Here is a 15,324-nt window from a genome sequence, read left to right on the forward strand (position 1 = left end):
AGGAGATCCAACCAGTCCATCCTAAAGGAACTCAATCCTGAATATTCATTGGAAGGACTGAAGCTGAAGCTGAAACTCCAATATTTGGCCACCTGAAGTGAAGAATTGACTCATTTGAAAAGACCCTGTTGCTGGAATGATTGAAGGCCGGAGGATAAGGGGACGACAGAGGATGAAATGGTTGGATGGTGTCACTGCTTGGTGGACATGAGTTTGAGTAAGCTCCGAGAGTTGGTGATGGACAGGGAAGCCTGGCCTGCTGCAGTCCATGGGGTTGCAAAGAGTCGGACATAACTGAGCGACTGAACTGAACTGAACAGGTTGAATGGGCGTATGATTAGGAGTACTGGAAACAATAAGGGAAGCATTGCTGATTAATGGAAGATAAGACTGAACGGAAAGTTGAGTTCCGCCTAAAATGCAGACTGCGTGGTTTGAACATAATCTGATAGGTAGTAAGATAGACATAAGCAAACAGTGATATTTTAGAATCTATAATAATTTAGTCCTATAAGGAAATTTAGAGATCATATATTGCTTCACATTATTCAAACAACTTATTTCACATACCATCCTTTCCATAATGCTATTCTAATCACAAAACTAGTTAATTCATAACCTGAAGGATTCTTTACATTGTGTTAAAAATTGTATGTGTACATCCTTTAGGAAACATGGCACACATAATAATAATAATAATAATAATAATAATAATAATAATAAGCTACCTGTGTGCTGTTGCTTTTACTCAGTGCAATATTAGTTAAGGGAATTGATGATTTTGACATATTTCATTTAAAAAAGTGATTTATGGATCAAACGTTCATTGAGGGAAATCTGGTGCACTTGAGCATATATGCGATCATGGAGAGTAGATATATGTGGAATCTTTTTATTTTGTATTTTTTGTTAACAAAACACACAGGAGAAACCCGGTCTTTCAACGAATATCAGAATGTGCATAAATATATAACTCAGATTTGATTTGGACTAACTAAGTGCCATTGTGTATTAATGGCATTTGCACAATTAAGCTGAGGTTATTAACTGTCATAAAATGAAGAAGGAAAGAAGAGTGTCTCTAGGATCACATGTCTGAAGGAAATAGCACAGAGTGGGCTGCAATAATAAAAATAATTTAGCTCTTGTGTTGTCCTAGCAATCACCTTGGATTGTGACACTTTATAGTATATTGAAATGAGAACAGAGCTTAAAAGGACAGTGCGTGACTTAAATCTGGAAGAATATAGACAGCCTACAACTGAATCAGAGACACAGGATCTTCCTCCATATATTTAAAAAATGCAGCTTTTTTTATTGACTGTTGATCAAATCACTTAGTGCTAAAACCATTATCATTTAGAAGGAAATATTAATATTTACAAGAGGATGGGTTTAAGGATGAAAAGCTTGCTAAAAGAGTCTTCTATCTACATTTAAAGACACATGCCACTTAAGTAATCATTGCTGGAAGCATTTTAAACAGACATTTTGCAAACTTCTTGAAAGTGTAAGTTTAGGTGTGTAAAAATATATCAGCATAGAAATTTCATATCTCTCTTCCCTTTACTTCTACCCTTTCTTACTCCTTCTTTGCATATACTTATGCATCCAGTTCAGTTCAGTTCAGTCGCTCAGTCGTGTCTGTCTCTTTGTGATCCCATGGACTGCAGCATGCCAGGTTTCCCTGTCCATAATCAACTCCCAGAGCTTGCTCAAACTCATTTGCATTGAGTCAGTGACGCTATAAAACCTTCTCGCCCTCTGTCGTCCCCTTCTCCTCCTGCCTTCAGCTTTTCCCAGCATCATGGTCTTTTCCAGTGAGTCGGTTCTTCACATCAGGTGGCCAAAGTACTGGAGTTTCAGCTTCGATATCGGTCCTTCCAATGAATATTCAGGACTGATTTCTTTAGCATTGACTGGTTGGATCTCCTTGCAGTCCAAGGGAGTCTTTTTTTTTTAAATTAATTTATTTTTTCAGTGGGTTTTGTCATACATTGACATGAATCAGCAATAGATTTACACGTATTCCCCATCCCGATCCCCCCTCCCACCTCCCTCTCCACCGATTCCGCCCTTATACGAGGAAGTAAGACGGAAGAGTAAAGAACATTACAGCATACTAACACATGTATATGGATTTAGAAAGATGGTAACGAACTATATCAAAGGGAGTCGTAAGAGGACTTTAAACACAGTTCAAAAGCAATCAATTCTTCAGCACTCGCTTTCATTTCATAGCCACTCTCCTATCTATACACGATTACTGGAACAAGCCATGTTTGACTGGCAGCATATGTTGGAGAAGTAAGTCTCTGCTTTTTAATATGCTGTGTAAGTCGCAATAGCTTTCTTGAAGGAACAAGATCTTTTATTGGTTACAGGTCACATTGCAGTTGATTCTGGAGCCCAAAACTAAAGTCTTCATTTTGTCCCACTACGGATGGGTGATAGGTCCAGAGTGTCATGAATCTGTTTTTGACTTGGAGGTTTTTTTTTTTTTTTTTTTTTTAATTACTTATTCATTTACTTTACATATTGTATTGGTTTTGCCATACATTGACTTGAATCCGCCATGAGTGTACATGTATTCCCCATCCTGAACGCCCCTCCCACCTCCCTCCCCATCCCACCCCTCTGGGTCATCTCATTACACTAGCCCTGAGCACCCTGTATCATGCATCAAACCTGGACTGGTGATTCATTTCACATATGATATTTTAATATTTCAATGCCATTCTCCCATATCATTCCACCCTCTCCCTTTCCCACAGAGTCCAAAAGATGGTTCAATACATCTGTGTCTCTTTTGTTGTTCCGCATACAGGGTTATCGTTACCTTCTTTCTAAATTCCATATATATGCGTTAGTATACTGTATTGGTGTTTTTTTTTTTTTTTTTTTTCTGGCTTACTTCACTGTATATAATAGGCTCCATCCTCCTCATTAGAACTAATTCAAATCTAGTCATTTTTAATGGCTGAGTAGTATTCCATTGTGATGTGCCACAGCTTTCTTATCCATTCGTCTGCCGATGGGCATCTAGGTTGCTTCCATGTCCTGGCTATTATGAACAGTGCTGTGATGAACATTGGGGTACACGTGTCTCTTTCACTTCTGGTATCCTTGGTGTGTTTGCCCAGCAGTGGGATTGCTGGGTCATATGGCAGTTCTATTTCCAGTTTTTTTGAGGAATCTCCACACTGTTCTCCATAGTGGCTGTACTAGTTTGCATTCCCACCAACAGTATAACAGGGTTCCCTTTTCTCCACACCCTCTGCAGCATTTATTGTTTGTAGACTTTTGGATAGCATGAAATGGCAGCTCATTGTGGTTTTGATTTGCATTTCTCTGATAATGAGTGATGTTGAGCATCTTTTCATGTGTTTGTTAGCCATTTGTATGTCTCTTTTTGAGAACTGTCTGTTTAGCTCTTTAGCCCACTTTTTGATTGGGTCTTTTATTTTTCTGGAATTGATCTGCAGGAGTTATTCGTATATTTCTGAGATTGATTCTTTGTCCATTGCTTCATTTGCTATTATTTTCTCCTGTTCTGAAGGCTGTCTTTTCACCTTGCTTAGAGTTTCCTTTGTTGTGCAGAAGCTTTTAATTTTAATTAGGTCCCATTTGTTTCTTTTTGCTTTTATTTCCAATATTCTGGGAGGTGGGTCATAGAGGATCTTGCTGTGGTTTATGTCGGAGAATATTTTGCCTATGTTTTCCTCTAGGAGTTTAATAACTTTTGGTCTTACATTTAGATCTTTAATCCATTTTGAGTTTATTTTTGTGTATGGTGTTAGAAAGTGTTCTACTTTCATTCTTTTATGAGTTGTTGACCAGTTTTCCCAGCACCACTTGTTAAAGAGATTGTCTTTCTCCATTGTATATTCTTGCCTCCTTTGTCAAAGATAAGGTGCCCATACGGGCATGGATTTATCTCTGGTATTTTATTCTGTTCCGTTGATCTATATTCCTGTCTTTGTGCCAATACCATACTGTCTTGATGACTGTGGCTTTGTAGTAGAGCCTGAAGTCAGGCAGGTTGATCCCTCCAGTCCCATTCTTCTTTACCAAGATTGCTTTGGCTATTAGAAGTTTTTAGTATTTCCATACAAATTGTGAAGTTATTTGTTCTAGTTCTCTGAAAGACACCGTTGGTAGCTTGATAGGGATTGCATTGAATCTATAGATTGCTTTCTGTAGTATACTCATTTTCACTATATTGATTCTTCTTATCCATGAACATGGTATATTTCTCCATCTATTTGTGTCCTCTTTGATTTTTTTCATGAGTGTTTAATAGTTTTCTATATATAGGTCTTTTGTTTGTTTAGGTAGACATATTCCTAAGTATTTTATTCTTTTCGTTGCAATGGTAAAAGGAATTGTTTCCTTAATTTCTCTTTATGTTTTCTCATTGTAAGTGTATAGGGATGCAAGGGATTTCTCTGTATTAATTTTATATCCTGAAACTTTACTATATTCATTGATTAGCCCTAGTAATTTTCTGGTGGAGTCTTTAGGGGTTTCTATGTAGAGAATCATGTCATCTGCAAACAGTGAAAATTTTACTTCTTTTCCAATCTGGATTCCCTTTATTTCTTTTTCTGTTCTGATTGCTGTGGCCAAAACTCCCAAAACTATGTTGAATAGTAGTGGTGAGAGTGGGCACCCTTGTCTTGTTCCTGACTTTAGGGGAAACGCTTTCAAATTTTCACCATTGAGGATAATGTTTGCTGAGGGTTTGTCATACATAGCTTTTATTATGTTGAGGTATGTTCCTTCTATTCCTGCTTTCTGGAGGCTTTTTTATCATAAATGGATGTTCAATTTTGTCAAAGACTTTCTCTGCATCTATTGAGATAATCATATAATTTTTATTTTTCAAGTTGTTAATATGGTGCATTACATTGATTGATTTGTGGATATTGAAGAATCCTTGCATCCCTGGGATAAAGCCCACTTGGTCATGATGTATGATCTTTTTAGTATGTTGTTGGATTCTGTTTGCTAGAATTTTGTTAAGGATTTTTGCATCTATGTTCATCAGTGATATTGGCCTGTAGTTTTCTTTTTTTGTGGCATCTTTGTCAGGTTTTGGTATTAGGGTGATGGTGGCCTCATAGAATGAGTTTGGAAGTTTACCTTCATCTGCAATTTTCTGGAAGAGTTTGAGTAGGATAGGTGTTAGCTCTTCTCTAAATTTTTGGTAGAATTCAGCTGGGAAGCTGTCTGGTCTTAGGGTTTTGTTTGTTGGAAGATTCCTGATTACAGTTTCAATTTCCATTCTTGTGATTGGTCTGTTAAGATTTTCTATTTCTTCCTGGTTCAATTTTGGAAAGTTATACTTACCTAAGAATTTGTCCATCTCTTCCAAGTTGTCCATTTTACTTGCATTAGTTGCTGATAATAGTCTCGTATGATCCTTTGTATTTCTGTGTTGTCTGTTGTGATCTTTCCATTTTCATTTCTAATTTTGTTGATTTGATTTTTCTCCCTTTGTTTCTTGATCAATCTGGCTAATGGTTTGTCAATTTTATTTATTTTGTCAAAGAACCAGCTTTTGGTTTGTAGATTTTTGCTATGGTCTCTTTTGTTTATTTTGCATTTATCTCTGCCCTAATTTTTAAGATTTCCTTCCTTCTACTAACCCTGGTGTTCATAATTTCTTCCTTTTCAAGTTGCTTTAGGTGTAGAGTTAGGTTATTTATTTGACTTTTTTCTTGTTTCTTGAGTTAAGCCTGTATTTCTATGAGCCTTCCTTTTAGTGCTGCTTTTACAGTGTCCCATAGGTTTTGGGTTGTTGTGTTTTCATTTTCATTCATTTCTATGCATATTTTGATGTCTTTTTTTTTTTATTTCTTCTGTGATTTGTTGGTTATTCAGCAGTGTGTAGTTCAGCCTCCATATATTGGGATTTTTAATAGTTTTTCTCCTGTAATTGACATCTAATCTTACTGCATTGTGGTCAGAAGTGATGCTTGGAATGATTTCAATTTTTTGAATTTACCAAGGCTAGATTTATGGCCCAGGATATGATCTCTCCTGGAGAAGGTCCTTATGCCTTTGAGAAAAAGGTGAAATTCATTGCTTTAGAGTGAAATGTCCTATAGATATCAATTAGGTCTAACTGGTCTATTGTATCATTTAAGGTTTGTGTTTCCTTGTTAATTTTCTATTTAATTGATCTATCCATTGTGTGTGAGTGGGGTATTAAAGTCTCCCACTATTATTGCATTATTGTTAACTTCCCATTTCATGCTTGTTAGTATTTGTCTTACATATTGTGGTGCTTCTATGTTGGGTGCATATATATTATGATTGTTATATCTTCTTCTTGGATTGATCCTTTGGTCATTATATAGTGTCCATCTTTGTCTCTTTTTGCAGCCTTTGTTTTAAAGTTATTTTATCTGATATGAGTATTGCTAGTCCTGCTTTCTTTTGTTCTCTATTTGAATGGAATATCTTTTTTCCAGCCCTTCACTTTTAGTCTCTTTGTGTCCCTTGTTTAGAGGTGGGTCTCTTGTAGACAACAGATATAGGGGTCTTGTTTTTGTATCCATTCAGTCAGTCTTTGTCTTCTGGTTGGGGCATTCAACCCATTTACATTTAAGGTAATTATTGATAAGTAAAATTCCATTGCCGTTTACTTTGTTGTTTTGGGTTGAAATTTATATACCTTTTCTGTTTCCTGTCTAGAGATGATCCTTTAGTATTTGTTGAAGGGCTGATTTGGTGGTGCTGAATTCTCTCAGCTTTTGCTTGTCTGTAAAGCTTTTTATTTCTCCTTCATATTTGAATGAGATCATTGCTGGGTACAGTAATCTGGACTGTAGGTTATTTATTTATTTTTTAAATCACTTTAAGAATGTCCTGCCATTCCCTTCTGGCCTGAAGAGTTTCTATTGTAAGATCAGCTGTTATCCTTATGGGAATCCCCTTGTATGTTATTTGTTGTTTTTCGCTTGCTGCTTTTAATATTTGTTCTTTGTGTTTGATCTTTGTTAATTTGATAAATATGTGTCTTGTGGTGTTTCACCTTAAGTTTATCCTTTTTGGGACTCTCTGGGTTTCTTGGACTTGGGTGATTATTTCCTTCCCCATTTAGGGAAGTTTTCAACTATTATCTGCTCAAATATTTTCTCATGGTGTTTCTTTTTGTCTTCTTCTTCTGGGACTCCTATGATTCGAATGTTGTGGTGTTTAACCTTGTCCCCTCCCCCCCCCCAAAAAAAACATTGTCCTAGATGTCTCTGAAGTTGTCCTCATTTCTTTTAATTTGTTTTTTTTTTTTCTTTTTTCCAGTCGGTTTCATTTATTTCTACCTTTCTATCTTCTACCTCATGTATCCTACCTTCTGCCTCCATTATTCTACTGTTGGTTCCCTCCAGAGTGTTTTTTATCTCATTTATTGCATTATTCATTATATATTGACTCTTTTTTATTTCTTCTAGGTCCTTGTTAAACCTTTCTTGCATCTTCTCGATCCTTGTCTTCAGGCTATTTATCTGTAACTCCAATTTGATTTCAAGATTTTGGATCATTTTCACTATCTTTATTCGGAATTCTTTATCAGGTAGATTCCCTATCTATTCCTGTTTTGTTTAGTTTGATGGGCATTTTTCCTGTTCCTTTACCTGCTGGGTATTTCTCTGCCTTTTCATCTTGTTTATATTACTGTGTTTGTGGTGGCCTTTCTGTGTTCTAGCAGTTGGTGGTTCGTCTTTATTGTGGAGGTTCCTCCCTTTGGGTAGAGTTGGACGGGTGTCTTGTCAAGGTTTTCTGGTTAGGGAAGCTTGTGTTGGTTTTCTGGTGGGTGGAGCTGTATTTCTTCTCTCTGGAGTGCAATGAAGTGTACAGTAATAAGTTTTGAGATGCCAGTGGCTTTGCTGTGACTTTGGTCAGCCTGTATATTGAGGCTCAGGGTTATGTTCCTGTGTTGCTGGAGAATTTGCATGGTATGTCTTGCTCTGGTGCTTGTTGGCCTTTGGGTGGTCCTTGGTTTCAGTGTAGGTATGGAGACATTTGACGAGCTCCTATCAATTAGTGTTCCCTGGATTCAGGAGTTCTCTGGTGTTCTCGGGATTTGGACTTAAGCCTCCTGCCTCTGGTTTTCAGTCTTAATCTTACAGTAGCCTCAAGACTTCTCCATCTATACAGCACCCATGATAAAACATTTAGGTTAATGATGAAAAGTTTCTCCACAGTGAGGGATACCTGGACAGGTACACAGAGCTATATGGAGAAGAGAAGAGGGAGGAGGGAGACAGAGGTGACCAGGAGGAGGAGAGGGGGAATCAAAAAGGGAGACAGTAAGCTAGCCAGTAATCACTTCCCTATGTGCTCTCCACAGTCTGGATCCCTCAGAGATATCATGGAGTTACACAGAGAAGAGAAGAGGGAGGAAGGAGACAGAGGTGGCCTGGAGGATAAAAGGGGGAATCAAAAGGAGAGAGACAGATCCAGCTAGTAATCAGTTCCCTAAGTGTCCTCCACAGCCCGGAACACACAAAGAGATTAACCGAGTTGGGTAGAGAAGAAAAGGGGGAGGGAGGAGATAGAGGCAACCTGGTGGAGAAAAAGGAGAGTCAAAATGGGGAGAGAGCCATCAGGCCAGTGATCTCGCTCCCAAGGAAAAATGGGTACTGAAGATTGGGTTCTTAAAGGTACAAAGTTGATAACAAATAGCAAAAAGCAAAGATTAAAAATCTTGAGTAGAGTTTAGATTCTCAAAAGTACAATATTAAAAAAAAAAGCAAACAAAAAAAAAAACAAAAAACAAAACAACAAAAACAAAAACACAAAGGCACAGAAATTATATATATATGAAGTTTGCTTTAAAAATAGGGTCTTTTTTTTTTTTTTTTTGCAAGGTAATAGTAGGTTACAAAAATGAAAATTAAATGAGTAATGGGGACTTAAAAATAACCAAAAAATATTATTTTATTTATTTTATTTTTTTAAATAAAAAAATGATAATAGTAAAAATATATCTAAGGCTTTCTCTGGAGCTGTTGTGGACAGTATGGGGTCATTTCATTTTCAGATAGTTCCTTGATCTGGCTTGTACTTCTCAAGGTCTATAGGTCCCTTCCTATGTAGACAGTGCTAACTACCAGGTTTTAATCTATTGCACCTGTCACTTCCAAAGTGGTTCCCTCTGTTTATTTTAGCTTCTTCTGTTTGCTGGTCTCTTCAGTGTCTAATTTCTGCCCTGACACAAGGGGTGAGGTGGTGATCACTTTTTTTTTTTTTTTTAAGCTTGCTTGTTCAGTTGTGCTTTTGGGAGGGAGGAACACTGCAAACAAATATCACTGGCGTGTGTTCACAGTGATTCAGCCACACTGGGTTTGCCCCTGCTTATGGCGTGTGTGCTTTCTCAGTCTACACTGCTCAGATTCTAGGTTGCTCTGCTGGGAACTGTCTGATGTGCGCTCTGGTTTGCATGCATTTCCCAGGTCTAAGCCGCTCAGGTTCAGGTTCTCGGGTACTCCGTAAAGGCACAGACTTGGTTGGGCCTGCATTTTGCGCCTTTTCTAGGTCTGAGAAGCTCAGGTGACCAGGTCCTTGGCACACGTAGTTGCCCCCAGTTGAAGGCTGTGACTTATCCCCTCCCCCGTCCCAGCCGCTCGGTTTTCTAGGTGCACAATGTGTGCACCTTCTTCTGGAAAGCTAATCTCTGGCTGCGACCCTCCCAGTGGATGTCGACTGTCCAGAACTCCAAAAAGTCTCAGTTAGCAATGAAGTCTGCTTGCAGTTTGGTATAAGATGCCTCTCTGGGGCCGTGATTGCCCCCTTCAAGCTCTGGCTGCCCTCGCCTGCTTGCCTCTGGTGAGGGATGGGCCGGTCTGCAGCCAGCTAGCTCTGCTCAGTCTTTTGTTCTGTGAGTGTGCCTGGCGGTGGTTAGGGCTTTTTGTGGGATTGCAGGATAGCTATCCCACAGTCTGGGTTGCTATCTCAAGCTAGTTCTTTCAGATTGCCCTCAGGGCATTCAGGCTCGGTCCTTATCCTAAGCAATGTCGCCTACTCCTCCCTGTCCCTCCCCGCTTGCTACTGGGGGATGAAAGCATCTGGACTGTTGAACCGCTGGGAGTTGCTGTTAGGCACATAATCTGTGGGTTTTAATTTTTTTTTTTTTCCCTCCTGGTTATTTTGCCCTCTGAGATTCTAAGGCTCATCACAGACCCGCCAGAGAGAGTGTTTCCTGGTGTTTGGAAACTTCTCTCTTTTTTAAGATTCCCTTCCCAGGACAGATTTCCATCCCTACCTCTTTTGCCTCTCGTTTTATCTTTTATATTTTGTCCTACCTCATTTTGAAGACAATGGGCTGCTTTTCTGGGTGCCCGATGTTCTCCACCAGGATTCAGAAGTTGTTCTGTGGAATTTGCTCCATGCTCAAATGTTCTTTTGATAAATTTGTGGAGGGGAAAGTGGTCTCCCTGTCCTATCCCCGCCATCTGAATGTTGAGTTTTAAATCAACATTTTCACTCTCCTCTTTCACTTTCAATAAGAGGCGCTTCATTTCTTCTTCACTTTCTGCCATAAGGTTTGTGTCATCTGTATATCTGAAGTTATTGAGGTTTCTCCCAGAAATTTTGTTTCTAGCTTGTGCTTCATCCAGCCCAGCATTTCACATGATGTACTCTGCATATAAGTTAAATAAGCGGGATGACAATATACAGCCTTGAGGTACCTTTCCCGATTTGGAACCATTCTGTTGTTCCAAGTTCAGTTCTAACTGTTGTTTGTTGACCTGCATAAACATTTCTCAGGAGGAAGGTAATGTAGTCTGGTATTTCCATCTCATGGAGAATTTTCCAGTTTGTTGTAATCCACAAGGTAAAAGGTTTTAGCATAGTCAATAAAGCAGAAGTAGATGTTTTTCTGGAACTCTTGCTTTTTTGATGATCCAACAGATGCTGGCAATTTGGTTTCTGGTTCCTCTGCCTTTTCTAAATCCAGCTTGAACATCTGGAAGTTCTTCGTGCACAAAACTTGAAGTCTGGTTGAAGTCTGGCTTGGAGAATTTTGAGCATTACTTTGCTAGCATGAGAGATGAGCACAGTTGTGTGGTAGTTTGAACATTCTTTGACATTGCCTTTCTTTGGGATTGGAATGAAACCTGACCTTTTGCAGTCGTGTGGCCACTGCTGAGTTTTCCAAATTTGCTGGCATATTGAGTGCAACACGTTCACAGTATCATAAGTTGGAACTTGAAATAGTTCAGCTAGATTCCATCATCTCAACTAGATTTGTTCATAGTGATGATTCCTAAGGCCCACCTGACTTTGGACTCCAGGATGTCTGGCTCTAGTTGAGTGATCACACCTTTGGGGTTATCTGGGTCAAGGATTTATATATATATAGTATTATATATACTATATATATATATATTTATATATAAATAGTATTATATAATACTATATATATATTTATATATAAATTTTATATAATTTTATATAAAATTATATATATAGTATTATATATATACTATATATATATATATAAATCCTTGACCCAGATAACCCCAAATGTGTTATAATACTATATATATAGTATTATATAGTATATACATAGTATATATAGTATATATATATATATAGTATATATTATATTATATAGTATATATATAGTATATAGTATAATATATATATATTTATATATATAGTATAAATATAAATATAGTATAAATAGAATATATATATATATACTCTCTCTATATATATATAGTATATATATATAGTTCTTCTGTGCATTCTTGCCACCTCTTCTTAATATCTTCTGTTTCTGTTAGGTCCATACCATTTCTGTCCTTCACTGTGCCCATTTTGCATGAAATGTTCCCTTGGTATCTCTAATTTTCTTGAAGAGATCTCCAGTTTTTCCCATTGTATTGTTTTCCTCTATTTCTTTGCATTGATCATTGAGGAAGGCTTTTTTTTATCTCTCCTTACTATTCATTGGAACTCTGCATTCAAATGGGTATATCTTTCCTTTTCTCCTTTGCCTTTAGCTTCTCTTCTTTTTTCAGCTATTTATAGGGCTCCTCCAACAAACATCTTGCCTTTTTGTATTTCTTTTACTTGGGGATGATCTTGATTGCTCCCGCATTTACAATGTCATGAACCTCCATTCACTGTTCTTCATGCACTCTGTCTGTCAGATCTAATCTGATAAATCTATTTGACACTTCCACTATAGAATCATAAGTGATTTGATTTAGGTCATACCTGAATGGTCTAGTGATTTTCCCTCCTTTCTTCAATTTAAGTCTTAACTTGGCAATAAGCAGTTCATGATCTGAGCCACAGTTGGCTCCCAGCCTTGTTTGTGCTAACTGTATAGAGCTTCTCACTATTTGGCTGCAAAGAGTGTAATCAATCTGATTTCGGTTTTGGCCATCTGGTGATGTCCATGTGTAGAGTCTTCTCTTGTGTTGTTGGAAGAGGGTGTTGCTATGACCAGTGTGTTTTCTTGGCAAAATCTGTTAGCCTTTGTCCTGCTTTATTTTGTACTCCAAAGCCAAATTTGCCTTTTACTCCATATTATCTCTTGATTTCCTATTTTTGCATTCCAGTCTCCTATGACTAGTGGGGGTGATATAATTCCAGTTAGTAGAGGTGATGTTCCAAGTTGAGCTACTTCAAACCCTAAAAGATGATGCTGTGAACGTGCTGCTCTCAATATGCCAGCAAAATTGGAAAAGTCAGCAATGGCTCCAGGACTGGAAAAGTTCAGTTTTCTTTCCAATCCCAAAGAAAGGCAATGTCAAAGAATGCTCAAACTACTGCACAATTGTGCTTATCTCACAGGCTAGTAAAGTAACGCTCAAAATTCTCCAAGCCAGAGTTCAGCAATATGTGAACCATGAACTTCCAGATGTTAAAGCTGGTTTTAGAGAAGGTGGAGGAAACAGAGATCAAATTGTCAACATTTGCTGGATCATCGAAAAAGCACGAGAGTTACAGAAAAAAAAATCTATTTCTGCCTTATTGACTATGCCAAAGCTTTTGACTGTGTAGATCACAATAAACTGTGGAAACTTCTGAAAGAGTTGGGTATACCAGACCACCTGATCTGCCTCTTGAGAAGTCTATATGCAGATCAGGAAGCAACAGTTAGAACTGGACATGGAACAACAGACTGGTTTCAAATTGGGAAAGTAGTATGTCAAGGCTGTAAGTTGTTACCCTGCTTATTTAACTTATATGCAGAGTACATCATGAGAAACACTGGGCTGGATGAAGTACAAGCTGGAATCAAGATTGTCAGGAGAAATATCAATAAATCAGATATGCAGATGACACCAACCTTATGGCAGAAAGCAAATATGAACTACAGAGCCTCTTGATGAAAGTGAAAGAGGAAAGTGAAAAAGTTGGCTTAAAACTCAACATTCAGAAAACTAAGATCATGACATTCAGTCCCACTACTTCATGGCAAATAGATGGGGAAACAGGGACACACTTTATTTTTTGGGCTCCAAAATCACTGCAGGTGGTGACTGCAGCCATGAAATTAAAAGATGCTTATGCTTTGGCAGAGACATTAACTTTGCCAACAAAGGTTCGCTTAGTCAAGGCTATGGGTTTTCCCGTTGTCATGTATGGATGTGAGAGTTGGACTGTAAAGAAAGCTGAGTGCCAAAGAATTTATGCTTTTGAACTGTGGTGTTGAAGAAGACTCTTGAGAGTCCCTTGGACTGCAGGGAGATCCAACCAGCCTATCCTAAAGGAGATCAGTCCCGAGTGTTCATTGGAAGGACTGATGTTGAAGCTGAAACTCCAATACTTTGACCACCTCTTGTGAAGATCTGACTCATTTGAAAAGTCTCTGATGCTGGGAAAGACTGAGGGCTGGAGGAGTAGGGGATAACAGAGGATGATATAGTTGGAGGGCATCACTGACTCAATGGACATGGAAGGGTAACCTCTGGGAGTTGGTGATGGACACGGAGGCCTGGCATTCCTGTTCATGGGGTCACAAAAAGTTGGACACAACTGAGCGACTGAACTGAAATGAACCCCTATGATGAAAAGGGCATTTTTGGGGGGTTTTCCTTCTAGAAGGTCTTCTATGTCTTCAAAGAACCATTCAACTTCAGCTTCTTTAGCATTACTGTTTGGGGCATAGGCTTGGATTACTGTAACATTGATTCTTTGCCTTTGAAATGAAAAGAGATCATTCTGTCATTTTTGAGATTGTACACAAAAACTGCATTCTGGACTCTCATTGACTATGAGAGCAACTCCATTTCTTCTCAGGTCTTCTTGCCCACAGTAGTATATATAATAGTCATTTGAGTTAAAATCACCCATCCCAGTCCATTTTAGTTCACTGATTCTTAAAATTCAATGTTCACTCTTGCCTTCTCTTGTTTTACCACTTTAAATTTACCTTGATTCATGGACCTAATATTTCAGATTCCTATGCAATATTGCTCTTTACAGCATTGGACCTTGCTTCCATCACCAGTCGCATCCACAACTGGGCATTGTTTTTGCTTTGCTTCTGTTTTGTCATTCTTTCTGGAGTTATCTCCCCACTCTTCTCCAATAGTATATTGGGCACCTACCGATCTGGGGAGTTACTCTTTCAGAGCCGTATCTTTTTGCTTTTTCATACTGTTCATGGGTTTCTCAAGGCAAGAATACTGAAGTCGTTTGTCATTCCCTTCTCTAGTGGACCACATTTTCCCAGAACTCTCCACCATGACCTATCCGTTCTGGGTGACCCTACACGGCATGGCTCATAGTTTAATTAAGTTAGACAGGGCACTGTTCCACATGATCAGTTTGATTAGTTTTCTGTGATTGTGGTTTTCATTCTGTCTGGCCTCTGTCCAATAAGGATAAGAGACTTATGGAAGCTTCCTAATGGGAGAGTCTCTCCCATCATTTTCATCAAGAGGCTCTTTATTTTATTTTTTCATTTATTATCATTATTTTTATTTTGTGACTTTTATAATCCATCTGTTATACTACTTTTACTTATTTTTTTCATTTATTTTTATTAGTTGGATGCTAATTACTTTACAATATTGTAGTGGGTTTTGTCATACATTGACATGAATCAGCCATGGATTTACATGTATTCCCCATTCAGATCCCCCCTCCCACTTCCCTCTCTACCCCATCCCTCTGGGTCTTCCCAGTGCACCAGGCCCGAGCACTTGTCTCATGCATCCAACCTGGGCTGGTGATCTGTTTCACCATAGACTATATACATGTTTCAATCCTGTTCTCTCAAAACATCCCACCCTCGCCTTCTCCCACAGAGTCCAAAAGTCTGTTCTGTACATCTGTGTCTCTTTTTCTGTT

The 15,324-nt window shown here is 38.3% G+C and overlaps 1 protein-coding gene across 2 annotated transcripts in view; it reads left to right on the plus strand.

The window, feature by feature from the left end:
• PCDH11X (protocadherin 11 X-linked) overlaps window positions 1–15,324 on the plus strand; it is a 985,621-nt gene that overhangs the window by 742,046 nt on the left and 228,251 nt on the right. The window lies entirely within an intron of this gene.

The sequence above is a fragment of the Cervus canadensis genome, chromosome X, assembly GCF_019320065.1.
Source record: "Cervus canadensis isolate Bull #8, Minnesota chromosome X, ASM1932006v1, whole genome shotgun sequence".
NCBI classification, from domain to species: Eukaryota; Metazoa; Chordata; class Mammalia; order Artiodactyla; family Cervidae; genus Cervus; species Cervus canadensis.